Here is a 15016-nt window from a genome sequence, read left to right on the forward strand (position 1 = left end):
ATTGATACCATTAATATCGTCATTAATCAGTTATTGGCAGTAAAAAATCTACACAAGTTTTTGCGAACTAGTAAACTAAATATATCAACCTCAGCTGAACTTCACGATTTTCCCCAATCGTTAATTTTTTAATAGTAACTAAAAAAAATAAAAAAATATTGCATTTGTGGTAAAAGTGGATGTGTGTAACGCAAAGAAGGAAACATTTTCGACCCCATAAAGTATATATATTCTTGATCAGAATCAGTAGCCGAGTCGATATAGCCATGTCTGTCTGTCCGTCTGAGCGTTTGCCTGTCTGTCTGTCCGTCTTGTTGAGCGCCTAGATCTCAAAAAATTTAACAGCTAGGGCAACCAAGTGTGGTTTCCAGACTCATGTGATATCACACTACTACAAGTGTATTTCAAAATTTCGCCCCGCCCCCTTCCGCCGCCAAAAAAGACAAACATTTTAAAGATACGATAAAACTAAAAACGCAGTATCATAGAGAATGCCCATATCTACCAGATTGTTCATTTTCAGTTGCTTCATCCGTGTCCCCCTGAATGAAACACGCTACTGATTCTCTTTCTCGCTCGCACACTCTGCCTCGTTCAGTGCGCGAGCAACCCCTAGCGGAGGAGATGTAGAATATACATTGTAGATGTAGATGTAGATAGCAGATTTAGCAAAAAAATGTAAAATGTAAAATGTTTTTATTTTAATTCTAAAATTCTAAAAAATCATATGCTCAAAAATGTATGTACTGACTGAGTACGGGTATAAGTAGAGTCGCGTCCCCAGAAGCGACTCGCACAATCCTTCTCGTTAGTTTTAAATATTCTTGCTTTAAGAATTTAAAAGAAAATTCTGGACTATAGTGCATTGGATACAACTTCTACAACGTGTTACGACTTCTTACTTTGGAAATAAGTAAATAAGTTTTTTTTTCAGATCAACAATACACTCTCTAGGATGCTGCAGGGCGGAAAGCTACAATGGGTTGAATATAGGCGGAAGGGGTCGGCGTGGTCCGATTCGTCCGACATATACATTTAACTTCCTACATTTTCGTCATAAATATGTTGGCACAAAATTAATTTTGTTCAAAATAGACAAAAAAAAAATATTATATAAAAAGAAAATCTATTTTTATAGACACATTTTTACTCCGGCCAGTCTGTTCCATTATTCTAATTCACCTTTTTTTTTAAATCAGGCCTCGTCACGGCAATATTTATTGTGGTTAGGAAAAGGCGCTGCAGCTCACGTACACGTGTATTACAGTGGTTTGTATCAATACAATGATTCGTTTTGCCTGCTGTATATACATAACTAAGACAATACGCTTTCAAAGCCAAGGAAATGTTTCCCGCCCTTCAAACTCCACTTAAATTTTTTTCTAGCTAGACTATGCAGTTTGAAAATTAAATGTAGGCATTTGTTACAATATTAATCTTTACAAATATATAAATATGTTGGAAAGCTTATGCACAAATAAGGAGGCCAGCGACTGGAGGCAGGAAGTGAGAGCTGGACACCAAACATCAGTGATCGGGTAAAGTTGGAAGCTGAGGTAGAAGCATTCGTCTCCTGCCAATATCTCGGCATAAGTCTCCAGACACCGACTCCAGACATGCAAGCTATTCTTTTAGTTCCTGTCTTGACTCCAAGAAGGAACGTGTGAGTCGCTTCTGGGGACGCGACTCTACTTATACCCGTACGCAGTCAGTATATACATTTTTGAGCTTATGATTTTGTATAATTTTATAATTAAAAAAAAAATTCAACATTTTACATTTTTTTGCTACATCTGTTATCTACATCTATAATGTATATTCTACTTCCAACATGCAGATTCTACATGTACCATTTATATTCTAATATTTCCTCCGCTAGAGGGCGCATAGTCTGCGCATAGTCGAGGCATAGTCTGCGAGCGAAAAATAGAATGAGTTGCGGGTCTCTATCTGAAGGAGGCGGGGGAAGCAACTGAAAATAAATTTCTTCCTTCTGGCTCTATTTATGATGTGATCTGATTCAGATTCGGCAATCTGGTAGATATAGGCATTCTCTTAAATAATGCGTTTTTGGTTTTATCGTATCTTTAAAATTGTGCCTGCCACAGATTTTCATTCTTTGTGGGGGCGGGGCGAAATTTTGAAATACAATTGTAGCAGTGTGATATCACATTAGTCTGGAAACCAAATTTGTTTGCCCTAGCTCTTATAGTCTCTGAGATCCAGCCGACAAACAAGACGGATGGACAGACAGACATGGCTCTATCGACTCGGCTATTGATGCTGATCAAGAATATATATACTTTATGGGGTCGAAAACGTTTCCTTCTCTGCGTTGCACACATCCACGTTTACCACAAATACAATATACCCCTTAACTCTTTTTTGAGTACGGGTATAAAAATATAACAGCGGCGATGGGCACGTTCATCAGGACGATTTGATCAGCGCTCAATAATGGATTTCCATAATGGGGCAGATACAGTTTTTGGGGGATTTTCATTTCTTTTCAGTTTATTTAATGAATATATTTTGATTCGTTTTACTTTAGCAAGCTGAAATGGAAAGCTGGAATGCCCTGTACGTCGCTCGATATTGTTTATTTTGGGTCGTCGCCCGATATATTATTCAAAGCATACATATGTGGGCATAAATGAAATGTCTAACTCCCAAATAGCTACTGCACGTAAATTCCTTGATAAATCGATGGTATTTTTATACCCGTACTCAAAAAAGAGTTAAGGGGTATATTAGATTTGTGGTAAAAGTGGATGTGTGTAACGCAGAGAAGGAAAATTTTCCGACCCCATAAAGTATATATATTCTTGATCAGCATCAATAGCCGAGTCGATAGAGCCATGTCTGTCTGTCCGTCTGTCCATCTTGTTTGACGCCTGGATCTCAGAGACTATAAAAGCTAGAGGAACCAAATTTTGTTTCCAGACTCATGTGATATCACACTGCTACAAGTGTATTTCAAAATTTCGCCCCGCCCCCTTCCCCTCCCACAAAGGACGAAAATCTGTGGCAGCCACAATTTTAAAGATACGATTAAACAAAAAACGCAGTATCGTAGAGAATGACCATATCTACCAGATTGCCGAATCTGAATCAGATCGGATCATAATTATAGCCAGAATGAAGAAATTAATTTTCAGTTGCTTCCCCACCCCCTCCCACCCACGACAACGCAATTCATTTTCCTTCTCGCTCGCACACTCTGCCGCGTTCAGTGCGCGAGCAACCCCTAGCGGAGGAGATGTAGAATCGAAATGGAACATTTACAATCTACATGTTAGATGTAGAATATAAATTGTATATGTAGATGTAGATAGCAGATGTAGCAAAAAAATGTAATATGTACAATTTTTTTTTTTTTTCTAAAATTCTAAAAAATCATAAGCTCAAAAATGTAGATACTAACTGAGTACGGGTATAAGTAGAGCGACTCACACGTTCCTTCTCGTTTTTGTTTCTTTTGATACTATCATCCGTGTAATGTTATTAAAAACGTAGTTAGCAGCACAGCAGAGCTGTGGGCTGGCGAAGCGAGTGCCCAGGGAGCTTGCCCCCTAGTCTATTATATACCACATACATATGTATAGGGTGTCAAATAACACTACTCGACAAAATCGAACTTTTTTTTTCCTCAAGGATCCAAACCGCTACTCCTCCATATCCAATATCAGACAAAAAATTTTTGCCTTTAATTCAAAATCATTAATTTTTCTAAATAAACTGGTCCCATCATTTCGCTGCCGCTAGCACATCTATTCCAAAACGTTTTAAGCTTTTACACATAGCTAACGAAGAAAGATTTTAAAAAATTACAACAATTTCGAACTAAACGAGAAGGAACGTGTCAGCCGCGTCCCAAGAAGCGACTTACACGTTCCTTCTCGTTGAAGTTAATTAATGTTATTAATACCGCGTTCATTCAAAAAATGGTCGCCATGACTTTATTGGCTTAAAAAAGCCACCTTCACCTTGTTTGTCCCAGAATCTCCCTGAGAAACTAACCGTTTTGACTGCTTTGGTCTCTGGTGTGTTGTCGTCGATCTACGGCTTATCCAAGGTCACGAAAGAGTACAAAAACTCGTCCTTGTTTTGGTTAAACAACGCCAAAAACTCCCTCGAAGTTGTCTCACAAGTGCGTTTTTGGTCGCAATCTTGCGGAAAACTTTTTCATGTATAATTTTTCGGTCAATATGCAATTTACAGCTCTTTTTGTAAATGCCTACACATTCATTTAACTCAAGAACTTTCAATCGCCGATCATCCAGTACATATTTTTTAATTTTTACCATCATTTCTGATGTGGTCACCTCATTTGGTGGCCCATTACGATGTGCATCTTCCCAGCTCGAACGACCTCGCTTAAACTCTGCCACCCAATATTTTATTGTTGTAAGCGGAGAAGAATTTAATTTTAATTTTTAATTTTGGTTGGGCTAAGACCTTTCAAATGAAAGTATTGAATCAAATAACGATGACCAACTTTGTCCATGTTTGCAAATTAATTTAGAGCGTTCTCAAAATCTCTAAATCGAAAAAACTGCGCAAGGTAAAGGCTGCTCGTGTTTGGTCTTTCAGTAACAATAATGTAAAATATAGAGTAGCATTTGATGCTGTCAAAGATTGTGTGAGCATTGTATCAATTGAAATACTCATTTGCGTTTTGAGTCCCGAACGGGCGGTTCAAGAGTTTAATAACCTTTTTACACTGGGCGCGTCTGCTATCGATATAAAATAGACGCAATGAAGCAGAAAAGGCGTTTACATTGGCAGACGTGCGTCTTGAATTTTGATTTGGGTGCTTAATGACAAGGAAAGAAAAACAAATTTTGAGAAATCAACAGAATTATGCAAGACGACAAGAAAATAGACGAAAGAGAATTGATTCTCATATTTATTTATTATTTTCAGACAGTTCTTTGTAGTTTGTTTGAGTTCTTCTTCAAATTATGAAAACCATCGAAGTTTGTCTCCAGCAGTGTCCTAATGGCATCAGGGGGTCCCAAAAATACCGTATGATAATAATACAATCAGTTTCAAGTATTTTATTTAATGATTTTATGTATATTTTCACCTTTTAGCACAACCATACATTTTGACCGACAAAATCAAATTTTTGATCTAAAAGTTTTTGTTGTTATTAGTGGTGATAGTTGCGCTGATAGGCAGAAAATTGTAAAAATGTGCTGTTAAGCGCAAAAGCAATCGAATATATCGAATATACGCACATTATTCAGAGACCGACGAAACTTTTTGCCACCACTAGGGCCCTATGCTTAACCTATGTAAAAACGAGAAGGAACGTGTGAGTCGCTTCTGGGGACGTGACTCTACTTATACCCGTACTCAGTCAGTATATACATTTTTGATCTTATGATTTTTTAGAATTTTAGAATTAAAAAATAAAATTTTACATTTTACATTTTTTTTGCTGCATATACAATGTATATTCTACATCTAACATGTAGATTGTACATGTACCATTTAGATTCTACATCTCCTCCGCTAGGGGTTGCTCGCGCACTGAACTCGGCAGAGTGTGCTAGCGAAAAGGAAAATGAGTAGCACGGTCGTAGGCAGGAGGGGGCAGGAAAAGCAACTGAAAATGAATTTCTTCATTCTGGCTATAATTATGATCCGATCTTATTCAGATTCGGCAGTCTGGTAGATTATGGCATTCTCTAGTTTTAGCGTATCTTTAAAATTGTGGCTGCCACAGATTTTCGTCCTTTGTGGGGGTGAAAAGGGGCGGGGCGAAATTTTGAAATGCACTTGTAGCAGTGTGAAATCACATGAGTCTGGAAACAAAATTTGGTTCCTCTAGCTTTTATAGTCTCTGAGATCCAGGCGTCAAACAAGACGGACAGACAGACATGGCTCGATCGACTCGGCTATTGATGCTGATCAAGAATATATATACTTTATGGGGTCGGAAACGTTTCCTTCTCTGCGTTACACACATCCACTTTTACCACAAATCTAATATACCCCTTAACTCTTTTTTGAGTACGGGTATAAAAATGTTTGTGCTTTTATAACGTCAGTGCACAAGTACAGAGCGGACCAATCAAAATCCCTAATGAGGTTATTAAGCTTCGTAAACTCGGCTTTACGAAAGCAGCGGACACGTTCAGATAGCCTACCCGTTCGATCCAATACAGTATGCCCAATATCGACCAACACTTCGAATGTAGGATGGTAGGAGTCTTCAGGTATAGTGAGCGGAAGGGCCCGGGTTAGCAACGCTATGGTCGGATCCGTGACAACGCACAGACCAAGCAATCGACCCGAGGAATATTTTACTTGGTTGACTTGAGACAGGGATAGGTCTAGCAAGCCGTCGATAAAGTCATGTCGTGACATGGGTACAAGGTTATTAGACTTGTTTACCTAAGACCAAACAGTACCTGTCAAATTGAAATCTCCAAGAACTATCATATGGTCTTTATCTGATAGCGATGAAGAAACAGTTTGTAAAGCGGACAGGTGTTGCTCGTATATTAAGATATCCGAGGAAGGTGGAATATACGAGCAAGTAATGAAAATGGAAAAGCCTGGGAGAATCAGTTTTACGCACAGGAATTCCAGGTCTTGTTGAACCTGGACCATGAAATATTCCGACGTGAAGTTTGAGTTCACTGCAATGAGGACCCCACCTCCACGTCGAGACGAACGGTCATTTCTAAAAATTGTGTACCGACCTGCCAAAACTTCGGAACTGAGGATGTCCGGCTTTAACCAGGTCTCGGTAAACACAATAACATGGGACGAGAATGCGAGACTCTCAAGAAAAAGAGTGCTGAGCTTACTACGCAAGCCTCTAGAATTCTGGTAGGTAACTAAAAGAGAGGAAGTTAGTTTTTTGGATGGGTGGAAGTAGAGGTGGAAGATGAGGGTAAAGATGGAGCACTGGTCTGACTACTAGGAAGAGTTATGGGGGGCTTATTCTTTTTCTTAGCCTTACACTCTTTGACGACCAAATTCTCCGGCCAAAACTTGGCGGAGCAAATGGTGACAAATTGAGTCGGGGAGACTCTTATCTTAAAGGAAGATATCTCCCTGGCGTAAGAAAAGTTAAATTTGTCCACCTTTAAGCCAACGGCTTTTATTTTGCTTTGTAAAAAAGCGGTTACATCATTGGATGTGAGGTCAGGGGCTAGCCGCGAGACAAAAACTTGTCGCTTTGTTGGGACTCCCACCAGTGGTTTTGGCACCACAGACCTAGTACCTGTGATGCCAGTATCCGGTGGTCCTGGGGCATCTATTAGCTGGTGGGAACGAAACTGATGGGATAATTAAGGAGTTGGGTGCGGACTCGACGGACACGGACGCTACAGACATGTCTACCTGCATACTCTCCGAAGTGACGCATTCGGCTCCCGAATCTGCATCACCAGCAGCGATCTTTGCCCTTGGAATAGCAAACGTAATCAAATGCTGCACTAAGGGAGTGGTCGGAGTAAGTTTTTCGGCTGCCGGCGAACATGAAACAGCCGGCTCTTGCAAGTCCCGCGGAGTAGACTTCTTGCGCCTCGGAGACTCAGCCAGCAGCTGTAAACTGCTGAACTGAGTGTCCATGGCCAAGAGCCGATCTTATTGCTGTTTAAAGCCTACGATCAGCTCTTTGAAGCCTTTCCGCGTCTGCCTCATGAACAAACGCAAGTCGTTTTCCACAGCACGACATTCCTCACAACTATAATGCAGGCCGTTATTTAGGGAAATGGCCTCACCGAGATCCCTACACGGCTGTAAACAGCCTATTAGAGTCTATGCGACAGGCAGGCCGCTTTTGACTTCCGGTTCTGACATTCGCTATCGATAAGTTGGGGTCTTGCCCCGAATCCTTTGGTGGGAGAAGTAATTTGCATATATACACAGTTGGAAAATTACTTGGCAATTTACAAGACGTGCTGCATGGGGAGGGAGTGTAGTGGCAGTAACCACTACAGAATGTTGAAGTGCAAAAGCGCAATTAATAACAGGCAAACACATTCAGGCTATGCTAGACTATTCCATTCAATCACGCTCCACTCCCAACCAGTCTCACCGTAAGCTGCACATCCCCTCCCCCTCATCGGATTCGTTTCGGCCTTAATCGCAACCCGTGTTTGTGATTCTATGCAACTTTAAGGGTGAAACTTTCTGGAGGGGCTGCATTTTATGACTTCCAAAGCGGAATTCGATTTGGAAGACTGGAGGGGACTGCTACGAATATTTATTCATTTATTTATTTATTTATTGGTCAAAAGTTATTAGGAAAAAACAACAGCCCGAAAGAAAGAGTTTCTGATAGCACAGTAAATATATACATGCATATGTATCTCCTTAGTATCCATAGTAGAATATCCATAGCTGTCTGTCCGCCCGTCCGCACTGATGGGCGCCTCATCTCAGATCTCAGAGACTATAAGAGCTAGGCAACCGAATTTCGGTCACTGATGAAAATTATCTGGCTGTACGTTTCACGAGACTGCCGGCAGGGCAATTGACCCTGAATTAACCGAACCCCAAGAACGCGGTGAACTAATCCATGAACCGTCGAAATGTCCAGTAAACAAGAACTAACTCGGGATGGGAAGTCAAGTCATTGTCGCACTGTAGGACCTCAGCCGAAAAGACGTGGCAAAAGTCAAGAATTTGATGAGCGCTTTGAATAAAATAAATACACTTATCCACTTATCTAATGGAGAGTTTTTTCAGACACTAAAAAAAAGTGATTTTTTCTGTTTTAGAAAGTTTTGGTATGTTTTCAAAGAAAATAAACTTATTTATTTTAGATAAAAAATTTTTGGTATAAAGGAAACTCCAAAAGTTATAACACAAATGTCCTTGTTTTCGAAAGAATCCTTAAATCAAAAATAATTTACTTCTTCATATAATTTTTATATATACAAAAAAATTCATTACAAATTTTGGGTAAGGAAAAACAAAATTTCTTTTATGGCGTTTAAGAACACGACTATTAGGAAATACAAAATTTGTTATATTAATATTTAGTTGAACCTCCTCTATTTTTATACCCGTACTCAAAAAGAGTTATGGGGTATATTAGATTTGTAGTAAAAGTGGATGTGTGTAACGCAGAGAAGGACACGTTTCCGACCCCATAAAGTATATATATTTTTGATCAGCATCAATAGCCGAGTCGATATAGCCATGTCTGTCTGTCCGTCTGTCTGTCTGTCCGTCTTGTTGAGCGCCTAGATCTCAGAGACTATAAGAGATAAGGCAACCAAATTTGGTTTCCACACTCATGTGATATCCCACTGCTACAAGTGTATTTCAAAATTTCGCCCCGCCCCCTTCCGCCCACACAAAGAACGAAAATCTGTGGCAGGCACATTTTTAAAGATACGATAAAACTAAAATCGCATTATCGTATAGAATCCCTATATCTACCAGACTGCCGAATCTGAATTATATCGGATTATAATTATAGCCAGAATGAAGAAATTAATTTTTTTTTGGTTCTTCCGCACCCTCCTGACAGAGTGACAGTGCGCGAGCAACCCCTAGCGGAGGAGATGTAGAATCTAAATAGAACATGTACAATCGACATGTTAGATGTAGAATATACATTGTAGATGTAGATAGCCGATGTAGCAAAAAAATGTAAATTTTTTTTTTATACCCGTACTCAAAAAAGAGTTAAGGAGTATATTGTATTTGTGGTTTACCAACCCGAAAGGAAGACAAGTGTATAACGCTATAATAACCCCACCAAACAAGCTAGACTTTATCTCTCCGGGCAAGCCCACATATTGGCCCACAGATCCAAACAAGCAACCCGACTTGATTGATTTTGCAGTTACACGAAGGGTGCTGCAAGCTCAGACTAATGTAGATCACTTAACAGATCTATCATCGGATCAATCGCCCATTCTACTTCACCTTTACGACCATCCACAGCTTTCGGAACGCCCACACTTTCTAACTTCTAGGAAAACAGATTGGCTCAAATACAGGAAGTACATAAGCTCTCATATTGATAGCTGCCCAAACATTAATTGTAAAGATGACATTGATAGGTCAGTCGAAGCATTAGTATCCTCAATGTCACTGGCGGCAAAACACTCAACACCAATATTAGCACCTAATAAACTTTCCAACAGCAGTCGTATTTCTAGGCACATTGAAAAGAAGGCTTCGCCGAGAGTGGCAAGCACACAGATCACCTGCCTCAAAAGAGCGGCTAAAAATAGCTAACCACCAACTACGCAGAGCCCTAGAAGATGAAAAAAACCGAGCTAAAATATCCCATATGGAGCACCTCTCCCCAACTAGAAACGATTCCCACTGTGGAAAGCTACATCAGCCGTATGTCCACATATCGAGAGTGAATCACCTTTGCCTACACAAACAGAAGAGTGGGCTCGCGGCAACAAAGAGAAAATTCATTTTCCGTCCATCTAGAAAACGTCTTCAAACCACACCCAGCAACAAATAGCTTTGTGCTCCCACCAACCAACAATCCCGAAGCTACTCCGCCTATCATATTCCAATCAGGAGAAGTCACAAGGGTCATTAAAGACCAAATCTCAAAGCAAAAGAAAGCTCCGGGCCACGATTTCATCTCCCCTTAAATGATCATAGAATTGCCGAGCTGTGCAGTGTATTTCCTTACTCTGATATTCAACAGCATGATCATATAGGGTTATTATCCTCAAGAATGGAGGAAATCAGTCATCACAATGATCCATTAAGCCGGAAAAGACAAGTCCAAGCCATCATCATATAGACCTATCAGCCTTCTGCCTTGCCTATCAAAGATATTTGAAAAGCTGCTCAAACAGCACCATCCCGATGCACCAATTTGGAAAAAACATGGAACCATTGAACAAGTAAACCGTATAACCTCTGAGATAAGAAATGTATTTGAAAGACGAGAGTATTGCTCCACTGTTTTTCTGGATGTCGCCCAGGCTTTCGACCGCGTTTGGCTTAATCTACAAAATCAAAATATTACTTCCACAGAACATCCATGGAATATTGGAGTCATACCTACAGCAAAGAAGTTTCGCAGTACGATGCAAAGATTACCTCTCTGAATATCATCCAATTGAAGCTGGTGTACCGCAAGGCAGCGTGCTTGGACCGACACTGTATATCATGTTCACAGCAGATCTACCGACAAACAGCCTAACGACAACTTCGACATTTGCTGATGATACTGCCATATTAAGTCGCTCCAAGTGCCCAAGAAGGGCCACGGATCACTTATCATCTCATCTCGTGGCCTTAGAAAAATGGCTAGCAGACTGGCGGATACATGTAAAAGAGCAAAAGGGCAAGCATGTCACCTTCACGTTAAACAGACAAACTTGCCCTCCATTATGTCTGAACAATATCAACATTCCACAAACCACCGAAGTAACATACCTTGGTGTTCATCTGGATAGAAGACATACTTGGCGTAAACATATCGAAGCGAAGAGAAATCTACTTAAATTTAAAGCTAGTAATCTACATTGGCTAATAAACACCCGTTCACCACTAAAACTGGAGTACAAAGTCCTCTTGTACAATGTAGTTCTCAAACCCATCTGGACATACGGCTCCGAGCTATGGGAAAATGCTTGCGTTAGTAATTTAGAAATAATCTAGAGAGCTCAATCGAAGATAGTAAGATTATTAAATCTAGGATCAGTTAAAGATGAAATTGCCAAAATAAGAGCAAAGTATCAGGCCAAGCTTCAAGCCCATCCTAATAGACTTGCGCAGTCTTTAACTTGGCACACTAGCCATACACGACTCCGGGGAAGAGACCTCCCCACCCAGCAATAATATTTAGCTAGGGACGTACTCCAAGTAATTAAGTGTAATTAATTAAATAAATATTATTAGGTTAAGATTTGCATACTTGTCGTTAGTCTCTAATAGGGAAGATTCGATAAATATAATGCCGTAATAAAAAAAAGGAAGTAGAATCTATATGTTAGATGTAGAATATACATTTTAGATGTAGATAACAGATGTAGCAAAAAAATGTAATATTTAACCGCGTTTACAGATCCGTTAATTAGTGCTAGATGACCAACCCCATAATAAAAACGAGAAGGAACGTGTGAGTCGCTTCTGGGGACGCGACTCTACTTATACCCGTACTCAGTCAGTATATACATTTTTGAGCTTATGATTTTTAAGAATTTTAGAAAAAAAAAATTTTACATGTTACATTTTTTTGCTACATCTGTTATCTACATCTACAATGTATATTTTACATCTAACATGTAGATTATAGATGTACCATTCATATTCTACATATCCTCCGCTAGGGGTTGCTCGCGCACTGAACGCGGCAGAGTGTGCGAGCGAGATGGAAAATTAGTTGCGTTTTCGTCGTCTGGAGGGGTGGCAGGGGAAGCAACAGAAAATTAATTTCTTCATTCTGGCTATAATTAGATTTGGCAATCTGGTAGATATGGGCATTCTCTACGATACTACGCAGTTGAGCTCGCAACCTTCCAAAAGGTATTTTTTGTTCATTTTTTCCATATTTTAGGTTTGGTTAACGAATTTTAGCTCCAAAGTCTCTCCATAGATTTTAATGAGCGATACCTTAAACGACGCCAAATTAATGCACCTATAAACAAAAAAATAGAGGACACAGGATATAAGTTTTTTTCGACTTTTCCTGAGTTTTTAAAGTCAAAATTTCGTAAAAAATACCGCACAAAAATCATCATTTTTGCATTTCAATGCCTTTTATTTCCCAGACGGTAAGCTGTAATCACAAAGTGTTTGGGCTTAACTTCTAGCTGTTTTAATTATCTTTTCAAAATAGCAAAGTTCTTTACAACCAGACGTAAGATACTAGAGCTATGTGAAAAAAACAAGCGCTACCTCTGAAAAAAGCTTAAAAAAAAATACCTGTTTTCAAAAATTCTTCAAAAAAAAGTTCTGCCATAGAAAAAAAAAAAATATCATCAAACCATTTCTAAGCCCCAAATCTTTAAGAAAAAGTTCGTTTTGTTCCTTGAGGAAAAATCGTGTTGACTAGTGTTATTCGTACGGTGCGTTAAATATTAGCTGTTTTGATTAAAAACATAATTTTTTTTAATATTAATATTGTGTAACATCTCCTTTGGCCTCTACAACGCATTTACAACGCTTTGGCATAGATTTTAATAAATTCTGGCATTGTTCTTTTGAAATAGAGTCCCACATCTCTTGCAGTTTTATTTTTAGGTCAGAATAGCGATTTATAAAGGGGTACAAAATCCGGATGGTCTTGTTTGTTTTTTCAATAGTTTTTATCCAGATTGATCCCTAGGAATTTAAACAAGCATTCCCATGAGATTCCCATGAAACATTGGGCTGAGCTTCAGTTTAGCATTCAGTTTAATTTTCCATTTAGCAAGGAAACTGGACATTGAGTTAAGTGAGTGCAGCAAGAATTGGTATGTCGCTAATGCAAACGTTATACAGGATGGGACCAAGCACTGAGCCTTGTGGAATCCCAGCTCGTACTATTTCATTTTGGAGCTACTGCCATTTACGGATACATAAAAGTTCCTTTCAGATAGGAAACTTTGTACAATTTTTAATAAAAACGAAAAGGAAAGTGCGAGTCGCTTCTGGGGACGCGACTCTATTTATACCCGTACTCAGTCAGTATATACATTTAAGAGCTTATGATTTTTTAGAATTTTAGAATTAAAACAAAAAAATTAACATTTTACATTTTTTTTGCTACATCTGCTATGTACATCTATAATGTATATTCTACATCTAACATGTAGATTGTACATGTTCCATTTAGATTCTACATCAGAGGCCGGCAGCGTCGTATGCACTGTCACTAACCATACAGTATATAGATGTGCCAGTTCATACAACGAAAGGGGCGCAGCTGAGTTTGAAGCGTACGTTCCCAGGTCTTCGGCTCTGGGGCTGACCGCGTTCGGCTCTGGGAATGACCGCGTTCGGCTCTGGGAATGACCGCGTTCGGCTCATGACGTGACACGAGCCGACGGACAGCAAGCATGTATGTGTTGTGTACGTGTAACACTCCAAAATATATGATTGTATGCATAGAATAATTTTTAGCTACCGAAACTGACTTTGCTTGAGATTTCAGTTTACGTAAATGTGTGTGTGCGATGTATTCTCACATTCTGTGCTTGTGTGGGTTCTACAATTTTTCGCCGCTTGAATTGGTTTTTCGTTTTGTTTTGAGGGCTGATGTAGCGACCTGAGCTGACCTGGCGCAACATAAATGAGGAATGGGCAGAGTGGGTGGGGGTGGGAAATAAATACAACATATAAAAATAAAGGATTTTATCTCCGCTCATATCTCCTTAATTAAAATTAGATTCGCTAAAGCTCTGGAAAATGTTCTACTAGATGTGTACATTTATTTTATTCAAAGCGTTCATAAAATATTTTTTAATTTTGCCACCTCTTTTCACCTGAGTCCCCAATGTAAATATACACAGTACACACAAATAACAACTTTAAATTTTAAAGTTTAAAACCAAAATCGACCTATTCAGGGCCGGATCACGGATTTCACGCCAGTTCCTTCTCTTTTCATTTGAAATAAAAACTTATAAATTTAATGTTTGTTTAATTAATTTGTATGTTTATCAGTGGCTATTATATTTTTTATCCATTATTTGGAGTTTTGTTTTTTCAACAAATTTTTCTGTTAGCCCTATGGGGGCCCTCGGCAAATGCTAATCTGGCCCTGGACCTATTCCCGTCGTCAGACTTCATATTTTGTTGGCGTATTCTGTCGCTCGACTCGACGCGGGCCGAGGCATTGACGAAGCCGAAAGCAGAGGCAAAGGCTAGCTCAAAAGAGAATGGAAGAAATTCCCCGCGCACCCGTACCATGAAACGTCAAACGAAAATTGAACGAGCATTTGCTCCTCGTGCAACATCTTTGTATTGTATAGTCTTTGCTAAGAGTTATACCCCGAGAAACAAGTCATTCCCACCAAGCGGCATACAAAATATGTAAATTCTGATTTGGCAATAACCGAACGATTATAAAAAG

At 39.3% G+C, this 15016-nt stretch overlaps 1 protein-coding gene across 5 annotated transcripts in view; it reads left to right on the top strand.

Annotated features, from left to right (window-relative positions):
- The window catches only part of LOC111075299 (neuronal acetylcholine receptor subunit alpha-7), a 161042-nt gene that overhangs the window by 37194 nt on the left and 108832 nt on the right, over window positions 1-15016 (top strand). The window lies entirely within an intron of this gene.

This window comes from Drosophila obscura, unplaced genomic scaffold, assembly GCF_018151105.1.
Source record: "Drosophila obscura isolate BZ-5 IFL unplaced genomic scaffold, ASM1815110v1 contig_74, whole genome shotgun sequence".
Taxonomy (NCBI): domain Eukaryota; kingdom Metazoa; phylum Arthropoda; class Insecta; order Diptera; family Drosophilidae; genus Drosophila; species Drosophila obscura.